The sequence below is a fragment of the Chiloscyllium plagiosum genome, chromosome 5 (genome assembly GCF_004010195.1).
Source record: "Chiloscyllium plagiosum isolate BGI_BamShark_2017 chromosome 5, ASM401019v2, whole genome shotgun sequence".
NCBI lineage: Eukaryota > Metazoa > Chordata > Chondrichthyes > Orectolobiformes > Hemiscylliidae > Chiloscyllium > Chiloscyllium plagiosum.
The window spans coordinates 105,708,657-105,721,830 of NC_057714.1; the positions used below are offsets into that span (position 1 = coordinate 105,708,657).

Consider the following 13,174-nt stretch of genomic DNA (forward strand, 5'->3'; position numbering starts at 1 on the left):
TTTGTCTGAGACCTTCTAGTAATTGATACAACTGAATGGCTTACTTGGCTATTTCAGTGGGCACTTATGAACCAAACAAATTGCTTCAGAGTCACACGAAGGGCAAACTAGGGAAGAATTTTGCAAAACTCAACAATGGTTGCAATTTGACTTTTCATTCCAGACCTTTATTGATAGAAACCCTATAGTGTGGAAGCATTCGGCCCATCGAGTCCACACCAACCCTCTGAAGGGCATCCCACCCAGACCTGATACCTGTAACCCTGCATTTCTCATGGCTAATTCACCTAAACAGCCCATCCCTCCATATTCTGGGCAAATTAGCATGGCCAATCCACCTAACCTGCACATCTTCAGACTGTGAGAGGAAACCCACTCAGACACAGAGAGAATGTGCAAACTCCACACAGAGAGTCACCCGAGAGTGGAATCGAACCCGGGTCCCTGGCACTGTGAGGCAGCAGTACTAACCACTGAGCCAACATGCTGAATACAATTTCCACAATCTGTCCTGGAGGGATTCTAATCAGTGTTCCTAGAATATTACCTACGTCTCTCCAACAATTCCACAATTTAATCACCCTCCCTCCAGGTAGGAGAAGCAGATTCAATATTTACGTTCAAAGATAAAGAGAGACATATAGTCATATAGCACAGAAACAGGCCCTTCGGCCCATCTCGTCCTGGACTGAACTAGTCCCATTTGCCAGCAATTGGCCCATATCCCTCTCAACCTTTCCTATCCATGCACATGTCCAAATGCGTTTTAAATGTTTCAATTGTACCTGTCTTTATCACTTCTTTTGGCAGGTTGATCCATATACCCACCACCCACTGAGTGAAAAGGTTGCCACTTGGGTCCCTTTTAAATCTTTCCTTTCTCACCTTAAACCTATGCCCTCTAGTTTTGGACTCCCTACCCTGGGAAATAACCTTGGCTATTCACCCTATCTATGCCCCTCATGATTTTATAAACCTCTATAGCGTCACTCCTCAGCCTCTGATGCTTCAGGGAAAATAGTCCCAGCCTATTTAGTCTCTCCCTTCCAAAATGCAACACCTCTCATGTATTGAACTTAAACGTAATCTGCGATTTCTCAGCCCATTAGCCCCATCTGATCAGGATCTCTTTGTATTCTTGGATAGCCTTCTTCACTGTTCACGATAGCACTAATTTTGGTGCCATCCACAAAATTTCTAACCATTACTCCAATATTCTCATCTAAATTGTTTGTATAAATGACAAAGAACAGTGGACCCAGCCCTGATCCTTGCAGCAGACTGTTGGTCACAGGCCTCCAAACAGAACAACATCCCTCTCTCACCATCCTCTGTCTCCTACTGTCCAGCCAATTTTGTATCCAATTGGCTAACTCTCCCTGGATCCCAAGTGATGTAACCGTACCAACTCGTCTACCATGGGGAACATTGTCAAAGGTTTTGCTAAAGTCCATGTCGACAACATCTATTGCCATGCCTCCAACTATCTTCTTGGTCACCTCTTCAAATATCTCAATCAAATTTATGAGACATGATTTCCCATGCACAAAACCATGCTGACTATCCCTAATCAGTCCTTGCCTTTCCAAATGCATGTAGATCCTGTCTCTCAGAATCCCCTCTACAACTTACCCACCACTGACATTTGACTCACCGATCTGTGGTTCTCTGAGTTCTCCTTTGAGACTTTCTGAAATAATGTCCCAACATTATCCACCTTCCGGTCTTCCGGCACCTCACCTGTGGCTGTCAATAATGCGAATATCTCCACAAGGGACCCCACAATTTCTTCCCCAGCTTCCCACAATGTCCTAAAATACACTTGATCAGTTCCTGGGGATGTATCTACCTTTATGCATTTTAGGACTTCCAGCACCTCATCTTCTGTAATGTGGACTCTTTTCGAGACATCACCATTTATGTCTGAGTACCATTGCTTCCATGTACTTCTCCACGGTAAATCCCGATGAGTAATATTTGTTTAGGATCTCACTTATTTCCTATGGTTCCACACAGACAGCCTGGGTAATCTTTAGTGGAGGAGAAAGTGAGGACTGCGGATGCTGGAGATCAGAGCTGAAAATGTGTTGCTGGAAAAGCGCAGCAGGTCAGGCAGCATCCAAGGAACAGGAGAATCGACGTTTCGGGCATAAGCCCTTCTTCAGGAATGTAGAAGAAGGGCTTATGCCCGAAACGTCGATTAATCTTTAGTGGACTCTATTCTCTCCCTAGTTACTCTTTTGTCTTGAATATACTTGTAGAATCTCTTTGGTTTCACTTTTATTTACCTGCCAAAGATATGTCATGACCTCCTTTGGTCCTCTTGATTTCCCTCTTAAATACACATCTTAACCACGTATACTCCTCAACAGATTCAATTGATCTCAGATCCCTGTATCTGACATGTGTCTCCTTCTTTTTCTGGACCAGAGCCTCAATATCTCTAGTCATCCAGAGTTTCCTACTCCTGCCAGCCTTGTCCTTCTCACTAACAGGAACATGTTGTCGTTGAACTCTTGTTAGCTTGCTTTTGAAAGCCTCCCATCTGCCAGACATACTTTTACCTGTGAATAGCCTCCCCTAGTCAGATTTTGACAGTTCCCATCCAATACCATAAAAACTGGTCTTGCTTCAATTTAGAAATTTAACTTGTGGACGAGACCTCTCCTTTTCCATAACTATTTTAAAACTAATAAAATTACGGCCATTGGTCCCATAGTGCTCCACCACTAACATCTCAATTACTTGCCCAGCCTTATTTCCCAAGGGGAAGTCAGATTTTGCCCCTTCTCGAGTAGGGCCATCTAATGAAGAAGGTTACCTCAGAGTACAATGGGATCTTGAATAGATGGGTCAATGGGTGGCAGATGCAGTTTACTTTAGATAAATTTAAGATGTTACATTTTGGAAAGGCAAATCAGGGCAGGATTTATACACTTAATGGTAAGGTCCTGGGGAGTGTTGCTGAACAAAGAGACCTTGGAGTGCAGGTTCATAATCCCTTGAAAGTAGAGTCACAGGCCGACAGGATGGTGAAGAAAGCTGTTTGGTACGCTTGCTTTGTTGTTGTGCATTGAGTAAAGGAATTGGGAGGTCTTGTTGCGGATGTTGGAATACTGCATGCAATTCTGGTGTCCCCACTATAGGAAGGATGTTGTGAAAAGATTTACAAGGATGTTGCCAGAGTTGGAGGGCTTGAGCTATAGGGAGATGTTGAATAGACTGGGGTTGTTTTCCCTGAAATGTCGGAGTCTGAGGGGTGACCTTATAGAGGTTTATAAAATCATGAGGGGCGTGGATAGAGTGAATAATCAAGATCTTTTCCTTGGGTGGGGGAGTCCACAACTGGAGGGCATAGGTTTAAGGTGAGAGGGGAAAGGTTTGAAAGGGACCCAAGAGGCAACATTTTCACGCAGAGGTCAGTGCGTGTATGGAACAAACTGCCAGAGCAAATGGTGGAGGCTGGACTAATTATGCCATTTAAAAGGCATCTGGATGGGTATATGAATAGGAAGGGTTTAGAGGGATGTGGGCCAAATGCTGGCAAGTGAGACTAGATTTATTTAGGACGTTTGGTCGGCATGGACGAGTTGGACCAAAGGGTCTGTTTCCGTGCTGAATATCTCTATAACTCTACATGTTGAGTGATAAAGTTTTCCTGAACACATTTAACAAATTACTCCCCATCCAAACCCTTAATGCTACGCCAGTCTCCCAGTCTACGTTTGGAAAGTAAAATCCCTACTATTACAATTCTACTACTCCTACAGCTAGCTGCTATGTCCCCACATGTTTGCTCCTCAATTTCCCACTGACTCCTGGGGGCTGATAGTACAATCCCATCAAGGTGATCATCCCCTTCCTCTTTCTCAGTTTCCAGATTCCTGATGAAGGGCTTCTGCCCGAAACATCGATTCTCCTGTTCCTCGGATGCTACCTGATCTGCTGTGCTTTTCCAGCATTACACTCTCGACTCTGAGCTCCAGCATCTGCAGTCCTCACTTTCTCCTATTTCTCAGTTCCACCCATCTTGTTTCACTGGACGATCTCTGGAATGTGCTAAGTACTGCTGCGATGTTTTCCCTAATCAAAATACCAAACCCCCACCCTCTCTTGCCTCCCTTTCTATCGTTTCCTTTAGCATCTTTGCGCCTCCAGTCCTGTCCCTCCCTCAGACATGTTTCTACAAGAGCTTTGATATCCAAGTCCCATGTACCCATCCGTGCCCTGAGTTCATCTGCCTTACCTCGCAAGCCTCCTGCATTGAAATAAATGCAGTTTAATTCATTAGTATTCTCTTATTCCCTGCAGGGCTCTTGTCTGCCTTGTCTATTTAACTTGCTCTCTTTGACTTCTGTATTAGCTTCAAACTTCCCTTTGTCCAACTGCTGTTTAGGGTCCCACTCTAAATACGTAAAATGCACAATTTTGCAGGCATGCAAACAAAGAGAAGAAATAAGGATTTCATGAGATAATTCTTGTAAAGAGCTTTTCATTCTGTGCTGTATTGATCTAAGCTTGATTCAAATAAAGATTATGAGGGCCTTTAAATTAGCTGCATGACATGACATAATGAAGAATTTTCAGTCGTTTCATGTTCATTGCAAAAGGTCAGATGATAATAATGAAAATAAAGCCATGGAAACATTTTACAGTTTGCAGTGTTCAACACCCTTTACAATGTATTAAAAAGCTGCACACCAGAAGGATTGCTGCCAAAATAACAGAAAAGGTTTGTGTCATAAATGGTTGCTACATTTCAAATCAGTTGCTTGTATTGTGAAAATGTGTGACAAATTAGTTTGAAAGAGAATTTTACAATTCAGACTGCTTCTCCTGCTCTGTAAACAAACTTCCAGCATCCAAAAAAAGAAGTCACTGAAGGGACTCGGGTCAGTATTTTACAAACAAATTGTCCGTAAAATGTTTGCAGTAACCAATTTGCGAATGCAGAGACAGAATGCCTCTTGGAGAGAGGAGATCTGAGGGTTGTGCTGCTGTCTGTTTTTAGAATGAAGGACATCTCCTCACGGTGAGAAAAGAAGATGGATTCATTAGTTGTGGTTCATGTAGGATCTAACAATATAGGAATGAGGTTCAGCTGGAAGATTTTAATGAGCTGGATCCAAATCAAAATGCAAAAATTCACAGGTAATAATCTGTGGTTTGGTGCCTTAGCCATGCACATATTGAGCACAGAATCATAGAATCGTGACAGTGTAGTAGCCAGCCATTCGGCGCATTGGGTTCACAGTGACCCTCCAAAGGGCATCCCACCCAGATACACCCCCTTACATTATCCCTGTGACCCGACATTTCCCATGGCTAATCCACCTAGCCTGCACATCTCTGGACACAATGAGCCATTTAGCATGGCCAATCCATCTAACCTGCACATCTTGTGGGAGGAAATCGGAGCACCCGGATGAAACCTAGGTAAACATGAGGAGAATGTACAAACTCCACACAGACAGTCACCCAAGGGGAGAACTGAACCCAGATATTTGGCAATAAACAGAAAGTAAGGAAAGATGTGTGACTGGAAATATGGTGAAGGTGATAGTTGCTTTACTCCATTGGTCAGTAATGGAGGGGGAAGAGGTAACTGTTCTACTGGGGTATGCTCCACATAAATCATTTGGGACCAGAACATTGGTAAATCAAATAAGTAGGCAGTAGTGATGATTTTAAACGAATAAAAGTGAGCGGTGGCAGCATTCAGAAAAGTGTAAATTCATAAGCACCAAGAAATGCCAAAGCATCCAGAGTTGTGATCAGGATAGGAAAGAGAGAAAGCTGAACAAATGTAATAGGGCACAGTGCCCAAGGTGTTGTCATAGAATCATAGAATCTCTGCAGTGTGGAAACAGGTCCTTAAGCCCAACAAGTCCACACTGACCCTCCAAACAGTAACCCACCCAGATCCATTTCCCTACCCTATTACTCTACATTTACTCCTGACTAATGCACCTAACCTGCAACCCCTGAACACTGTGGGCAATTTAGCATGGGCCAATTCACCTGACCTGCACATCTTTGGATTGTGGGAGGAAACCGGAGCACCCGGAGGAAACCTACACAGACACAGGAAGAATGTGCAAGTTCCACACAGGCAGTCACTCGAGGCTGGAATCGAACCCAGATCCCTGATGTGAGGCAGCAGTGCTAACCACTGTGCCACTGTGCCATTATTGAGAGTAAAATAGACAAAAGAAAAAAATAAAGGCATTATATCTGAAGGCATAGAGACTGTGCAACAAATTAGATGAATTACTAACATTGAACTAATTTGATTGAATGGTCATTACAGAGATGTGGTTGCAGAGTGATCAAGGTGGGGAAACAAATATTCAAGGATGGCTGACTTTCTTACATTCTGACTATCTGGAAAATGATGGGGCGAGGGTAGAACAGATCATTCATTAACAATGTGATAAAGACAGCAAAGGGAAAGGATGTTAGCATGGTAAATTAGATCCAGATTTTGAGGTTGAGACCACACAAAGTTAAGGGAAAATGAAACACACCATCTACAACATAGTAGTCTTTTGCATTGCACTTTCTGTTTGAAGATTCCCTGACTCTGCACACAGGGGTAACATTCCATGTGTTCACACAGAGCTCTGCCAGTCACTCAATTTAATCTGCAGTCATTCTGTTATTGCAACATGTGGCATAAATACATAATGGATTTAAAATTTAAAATGTTTATAAGTACTTTGAGGTTCTAATTTGCCATTCTGACACTATTGGACTCAACACTGATTTCTCCAAATTCAAATAAGCTCCCTTCCCCGACTCCCTTCCCAGCCCCTCCCCCTCCCTTTCACTCCTTCCAGCACCAATGGATTCATTTCTCCCCACCACCCCATTTACCTGCAGCTGCCCGACACTCACCCCCAGTCCTGAAGAAGGGTTACACCCGAAAAGTTGACTTCTCCCCCTCTTGATGCTGCCTGGCTTGCTGTGTCCTTCCAGCCTGCTACCTGTCTACTATTGGACAATATAGCTGTCATATTATTACTTCTGGTAACTGGCATGATATCAAGTTAAATAAAAAGCAGTATTGTAAAAGTGAAAAGGTCTTCAGATATATTCAATAGATCATCTAACAGATCATCTAACAGACAAACTGCTATTCTGCATGGTATAATGCAGAAAACATTGTCCTGTGTAAAATCAAAAACTCTTGTTTAAACTCTTCCCATGACTTTCGTACATTCCTTAAATTACATCTCAGTCATCTGTTTGACAGTTTGAAACATTTTGTAGATATCTGAATATTCATTCTTTACAGAACAACTCAACCATCTGCTCTATGTCTTTACTAATATAATCTGTTTAAAACCCTCATTCAAATTTGATTTCTCTCCCATTTGCAGTGTTGAGGGGGTTGCATTATAAGGAGAGGCTGAGTAGACTGGGCTATAACCTCTGTTATCTCACTTTTTAGATTAGAATCAATCTAAACATCATGGCATAGACAGAGAACACAGGGGGCCAACATCTTCAACATATTGTCTAGCTACCACCATTGTTAACAGCTAACTCGAAAATGCAACTTTAAACAAAAGGTTTTGTGATTTAGACATGAAAGAAGTGAAACTATCTCTGTATTCTAACAGATGAAAGGCTTAACAGACAATCAATTTTTCAAGGTATAATTTCAGTTACATCACACTGTAAATTTTTGCTATAAATTCTGTGTTACGATCGAGCCCTCTGCTATCACCTGATGAAGGAGCATCGCTCCGAAAGCTACTGTGCTTCCAATTAAACCTGTTGGACTATAACCTGATGTTGTGTGATTTTTAACTCCATGCAGTAAGACTTTGCAAGGCAACGTGCAAGCTTGGAATGATTGTTGCATTAAGTTGCATTAATGTTTTATAAGCACTGACAATGACCTTCTCCAACAAGAGAGAACCTAACCATCTTCTCTTGACATTCAATGGAATGAACATTGCTGCGTCCTCACTAAATAATCTGGGAGTCAACTTTACCAGAATACTAACTGAATAAGCAGTATAAATGCTGTGATTACAGTATTTCCATCAAGACAATGCTGGACTTTAACAGAAACTTGCGAGGTAGTGACATTTCTGTGCATTTGTTCCTCTTGTTGGAGAGGTTGCAAATTTGGAAGGTACTTCCCAAAGAGCTTTTGTTGCTGCAGCGCACCTTGAAAAAGATACACACTACTGCCACTGATTAGATTACCTACAGTGTGGAAACAGGCCCTTCGGCCCAACAAGTCCACACTGGCCCTCTGAAGAGCAACCCACCCAGACCCATTCCCCTACGCCTAACACTACGGGCAATTTAGCATGGCCAATTCACTGCACATCTTTGTGACTGTGGGAGGAAACCCTCACAGGGCGAATGTGCAAACTCCACACAGACAATTGCCCGAGGCAGGAACTGAACCTGGGTCCCTGACGCTGTGAGGCAGCAGTGCTAACCACTGAGCCACTGTGCCACCCCAGGCACAGTGATGGACTAAATGTTTAAGATGGTTGATGGGGAGCTGCAACCAAATGAGATGCTTTGACACTATTTAAGACATTGGCTTGAGTGTTTTTGAAGCTGTAACCCAGGGAAAAGAAGGTCGCCCCTGGCACCCATGATCTGTGCTTTCGAGATGGTGGACATGCTCAATGGAGAGTCATGAGGCAAGTTATATTTCCCACAGAATTCCCAGCCTCTGGCTTGTTCTTGCACCTGCAGCTTTTATGTGGCGATTCAATTAATGTTCTGGTCAATGGTAAGCTGAGGTTGTTAATGGTTCCAGAGATATTAATTCGATTGAATATCAAGGGAAGGCGATGAGATTCTCTCTTGTAGATGACAATTACTGCCTGGGACTTATGTGGCACAAATTTACCTTGCCACTTATCAACCCAAACGTGGACGCTGTCATGGTATTGTTACTTGCAAATACATTCCCCTTCATTATCTGAGGATTGATCCTGGAAAGGAAGACTATGCAACATACCCACAAGCCAGTGACCCAGTTCATGTTTTGGGGACCCGGGCTTGAATCCTGCCATGGCAGGTGGTGGGAACTTTATTCAATAAAAATCTGAAACTAAGATTCTAATGAAAATAATAATCCTTTGCCGATTGCTGAGAAACCTCATCTGGTTCACTGATGTCCTTCAGGGAAGGAAACTGCCATCCTTACCTGGTCTGGCCTGGTGAAGGGCTTTTGCCTGAAATGTCGATTTTCCTGTTCCTCAGATGCTGCCTGACCTGCTGAGTTTTTCCAGCAGCACTCTCATCTTGGCCTACATGTGACTCCAGACCCTTGCTGAGAAACCTCATCTGGTTCACTGATGTCCTTCAGGGAAGGAAACTGCCATCCTTACCTGGTCTGGCCTGGTGCAGGGCCTTTGCCTGAAATGTCGATTTTCCTGCTCCTCAGATGCTGCCTGACCTGCTCAGCTTTTCCAGCAGTACTCTAATCTTGGCCTACATGTGACTCCAGACCCACAGCAATGTGGTTGACTCTTAACTGTCTTCTGGGCAATTAGGGATGGACAATGAATGCTGGCCTAGCCAGAGATGCATTCATCCCATGAATCAATAAAAAAAACCTTCAGCAGACATTCCTATTGACGGAAAGAAAGTCACTGATATAACATGAGGATGGTTGGATCTTGGGCCTTGTTTCCCCATTGAGAAACTTCACAGTTTACACAATGAGATGAAGTTTCATATCAAAATTGCTTGATTTCAGTCAGACAGAATCTAGCTGTACACTAATCATCCACACTTCTAAATCATAGGCAATCTGTGGCCCCAGAAAACCTTACAACATCTCTCACTGATTGATGGCTCCATCTCTCACTGGATGGAGGCTGTAAACATTTCAATAAATTCAAGTAGCTCAGCTCGGAATATTTCTAGGGTAGGTCATCTCAGGGTAAATATTGCTCAGAATTCAAGGCAAAATAAGATTTGGAAAAATGGAGGATAGAAGACATGCAGAGTGTTTGACAGAATAAAGAATATTGATTGTTGTGTGTTAAAAATGAGCATGTTCCATTCCCCAAAACTGGCCTCGTTCCACTTACAAAAGTACAAAACAAATTACCAGAGAGTTTTATTTTATATCTTCACAGAAGGTGTGTGCTGCCTACAAGGCCAACAATTGTCTCTCATCCCTTGAACTGAGAAGCTTACTCCATAAATTCAGAGGGTAGTATGAATCAGCCACAGGGCTGTGGATCCAGAGTTACAAGTAGACTATTACGCAGAGAGCCAGGCAATGATCTGGGGAACAAGGGACCGTAAGAAATAGGAACAGGTGTAGGTCTTTTGGTCCCCTCAGCCTGCTTCATCATTCAGTAGGCTGATGTTGGTTTCACAGACTGATCTGACGTTCCTCACATCCACTATCCAGCATTTTCCCTGTAGTAATTGATCCCCCAATTAATTGGGAAAGGATCTTTCTCAATTTGAAATGGGGCCGGGGAGTCCAGAACTAGAGGGCATAGGTTTAGGGTGAGGGGGGAAGATATAAAAGAGACCTAAGGGGTAACTTTTTCACACAGAGGGTAGTGCGTGTATGGAATGAGCTGCCAGAGGATGTGGTGGAGGCTGGTACAATTGCAACATTTAAGAGGCATTTGGATGAGTATATGAATAGGAAGGGTTTGGAGGGATATGGGCCGGGTGCTGGCAGGTGGGACTAGATTCAGTTGGGATATCTGGTCGGCATGGACAGGTTGGACGGAAGGGCCTGTTTCCGTGTTGTACATCTCTATAACTCCATGACTCTATTACTCTACCTCCGCAGCTCTCTGTGGCAGGAGTTCCAAAGAACTCACAACCCTCTGAAAGAAAAAAATCCTCCTCATCTCATTCTTACATTGGCAACCTTCATTCTGAGACAATAGCCTCTGGTGCTACACTCTCGCATGAAGGGAAACATTCTCTCAGTATTTACCCTGTCAAGCCACTTAAGAATCTGGGACCTGGGTTCAGATCCTGCTAAGAGGGATGGCGGAAGTTGAATTCAATAAAAGTTTGGAATGAAGAGTCTCATGATGGCTATTGTCGATTGTAGGAAATCTGTCAGCTTTCCAATATGTGAGTTCAGACACACAGCAATTTGATTGATTCTGAACTGACCACTGGACAAGTAGAGCTGCACCCATTTGCAGATTTATTTTTTAAAATTATAGGTAAGACCAGTAAGGACAGCAAATATCCAAAACCTTCGGTACATTAGATGGGTTTTTACAAAATCGATGATGGGTCACTATTATTGAAGTTCGCTCTTCATTACACGTCTTTTGACTGGATTTAAATTTCAGCAGTTGTAATGGAAGCATTTGAATTGATGTGGACAGACATTAGTCAGGGCTTCTTGATTGCTAGGCTAGTGACAGTATTACCACACCATCAGCTCCCCTATAAATTACAAACTTACAGAACTAATAGTGATAACAGAAAGATGCCAGGGCTGCCTAGTCAGAATCATCAGGCTCTGTAAGCATCAAGAAAAAACTTACATTTATATAGCTCTTTTTATGACCACTGGACATTGCAAACCACTTTCCAGCCAATGAACAGTTCTTGACATGTAGTCACTGCTGTTATGTTGGAAATAAAACAATAGTCACATTGTGCAAATATTAATAAATATTTTGTGTTTTTGTTCCACTTCCTTGGCATTTAGGATGTGACTCAGCACAGTCATATTCTGCAGAAAAAGGGAAATGATATGTACAAATTCTCTCTCAGGTCATCAAAGTGCCATTTTATTAAGTGAATTGCTCTTTGGCATAACTCCCATGATGTCATTAAGTTCTGCCTCCGACTCTCTCCCCCTTTTTTCCCAGCTATGGCAGCAACCTCAAGAAAAAATTCAACAAGTAATGAAAAAAAGAACTATTCATCGTTAAATGAAAAATGATGTAAAAATAATGTGCAATACTGGGTGTGAGAGGCATCCCACGAGATGATTTTTACTGGATTCTGGAGTAACCAGGGGGTACGTACTGACCTTTCCCAGTCCTGTGTTTTCCTGCATCACTAACTGCTTCTTTCTACGACCTTTTAAAAATCCAAATCTAAAAACATAACCACGAACAATTTAAGAGAGACGGTGGCATTGTGGTAAGGTGACTGTGCATAATTTGGAGCCCCAGGCTAGTGTTCTGGATGTGTGATTTCAAATCCCAATAACTGGTGGAATTTAATTCAATTGAAAGAACATTAGGAGCATTAAGCTAGTCTCAGTAATGGTGACCAGGATAGCAATAATTAACTCTTGCCAAAACTCATATGGTTCATTGATGCCCTTGAGGGATGGAAATCTGCCATCCTTACCTGCTCTGACCTGTATGTGGCTTCAGCAATATAGTTGACGATTAACTATCACTCCACAAGTCACTCAGTTCAAGGGCAATTAGGCAAGGGCAACACATTCTGGCTTTGCCAGTTACACCCACATCCTAAGAAAGATTGTCCTGCCTAATCTGCCAAGTTTTACGGGTGGCACGATGGCTCAGTGCTTAGTACTGCTGCCTCACAGCACCACACTCCCAGGTTCAATTCCAGCCTTGGGCGACTGTCTGTGTGGAACTTCACATTCTCCCCGTGTCTGTGTTGGTTTCCTCCGGGTGCTCCGGTATCCTCCCACAGTCCAAAGATGTGCAGGTTGGGTGAGTTGGCCATGCTAAATTGCCTATAGTGTTGGGTGCATTAGTCAGGGGTAAATGTATGAGAATGGGTCTGGGTGGGGTTTCTCTGCGGAGGGTCGGTGTGGACTTGTTGGGCCAAAGGGCCTGTTTCCACACTCTAGCGAACCTAATCTGCCCTCCTACTCTCTTCAGCCATGGTGAAATTCTGCTGTCGCTGCAACAATTAGGGCTTTTCAATAAAATATGCAGGGAGATTAAACACAAAGCCTCTCTCTTTGTTTAGGCAGCATCCAGGGAACAGGAGAATCGACTTTTCGGGCATAAACCCTTCTTCAGGAATGAGGAAAGTTTGTCCAGCAGGCTAAGATAAAAGGTAGGGAGGAGGGACTTGGGGAGGGGCCGTCGGAAATGTGATAGGTGGAAAGAGGTCAAGGTGAGGGTGATAGGTCAGACTGGGGTGGGGGCGGAGAGGTCGGGAAGAAGATTGCAGGTTAGGAAGGCGGTGCTGAATTTGATGGATT

At 43.2% G+C, this 13,174-nt stretch overlaps 1 protein-coding gene across 4 annotated transcripts in view; it reads right to left on the minus strand.

Annotated features, from left to right (window-relative positions):
• Positions 1 to 13,174, minus strand: part of dpp6a (dipeptidyl-peptidase 6a) — a 1,472,261-nt gene that overhangs the window by 1,083,844 nt on the left and 375,243 nt on the right. The gene's annotated exons all lie outside the window — the stretch shown is intronic.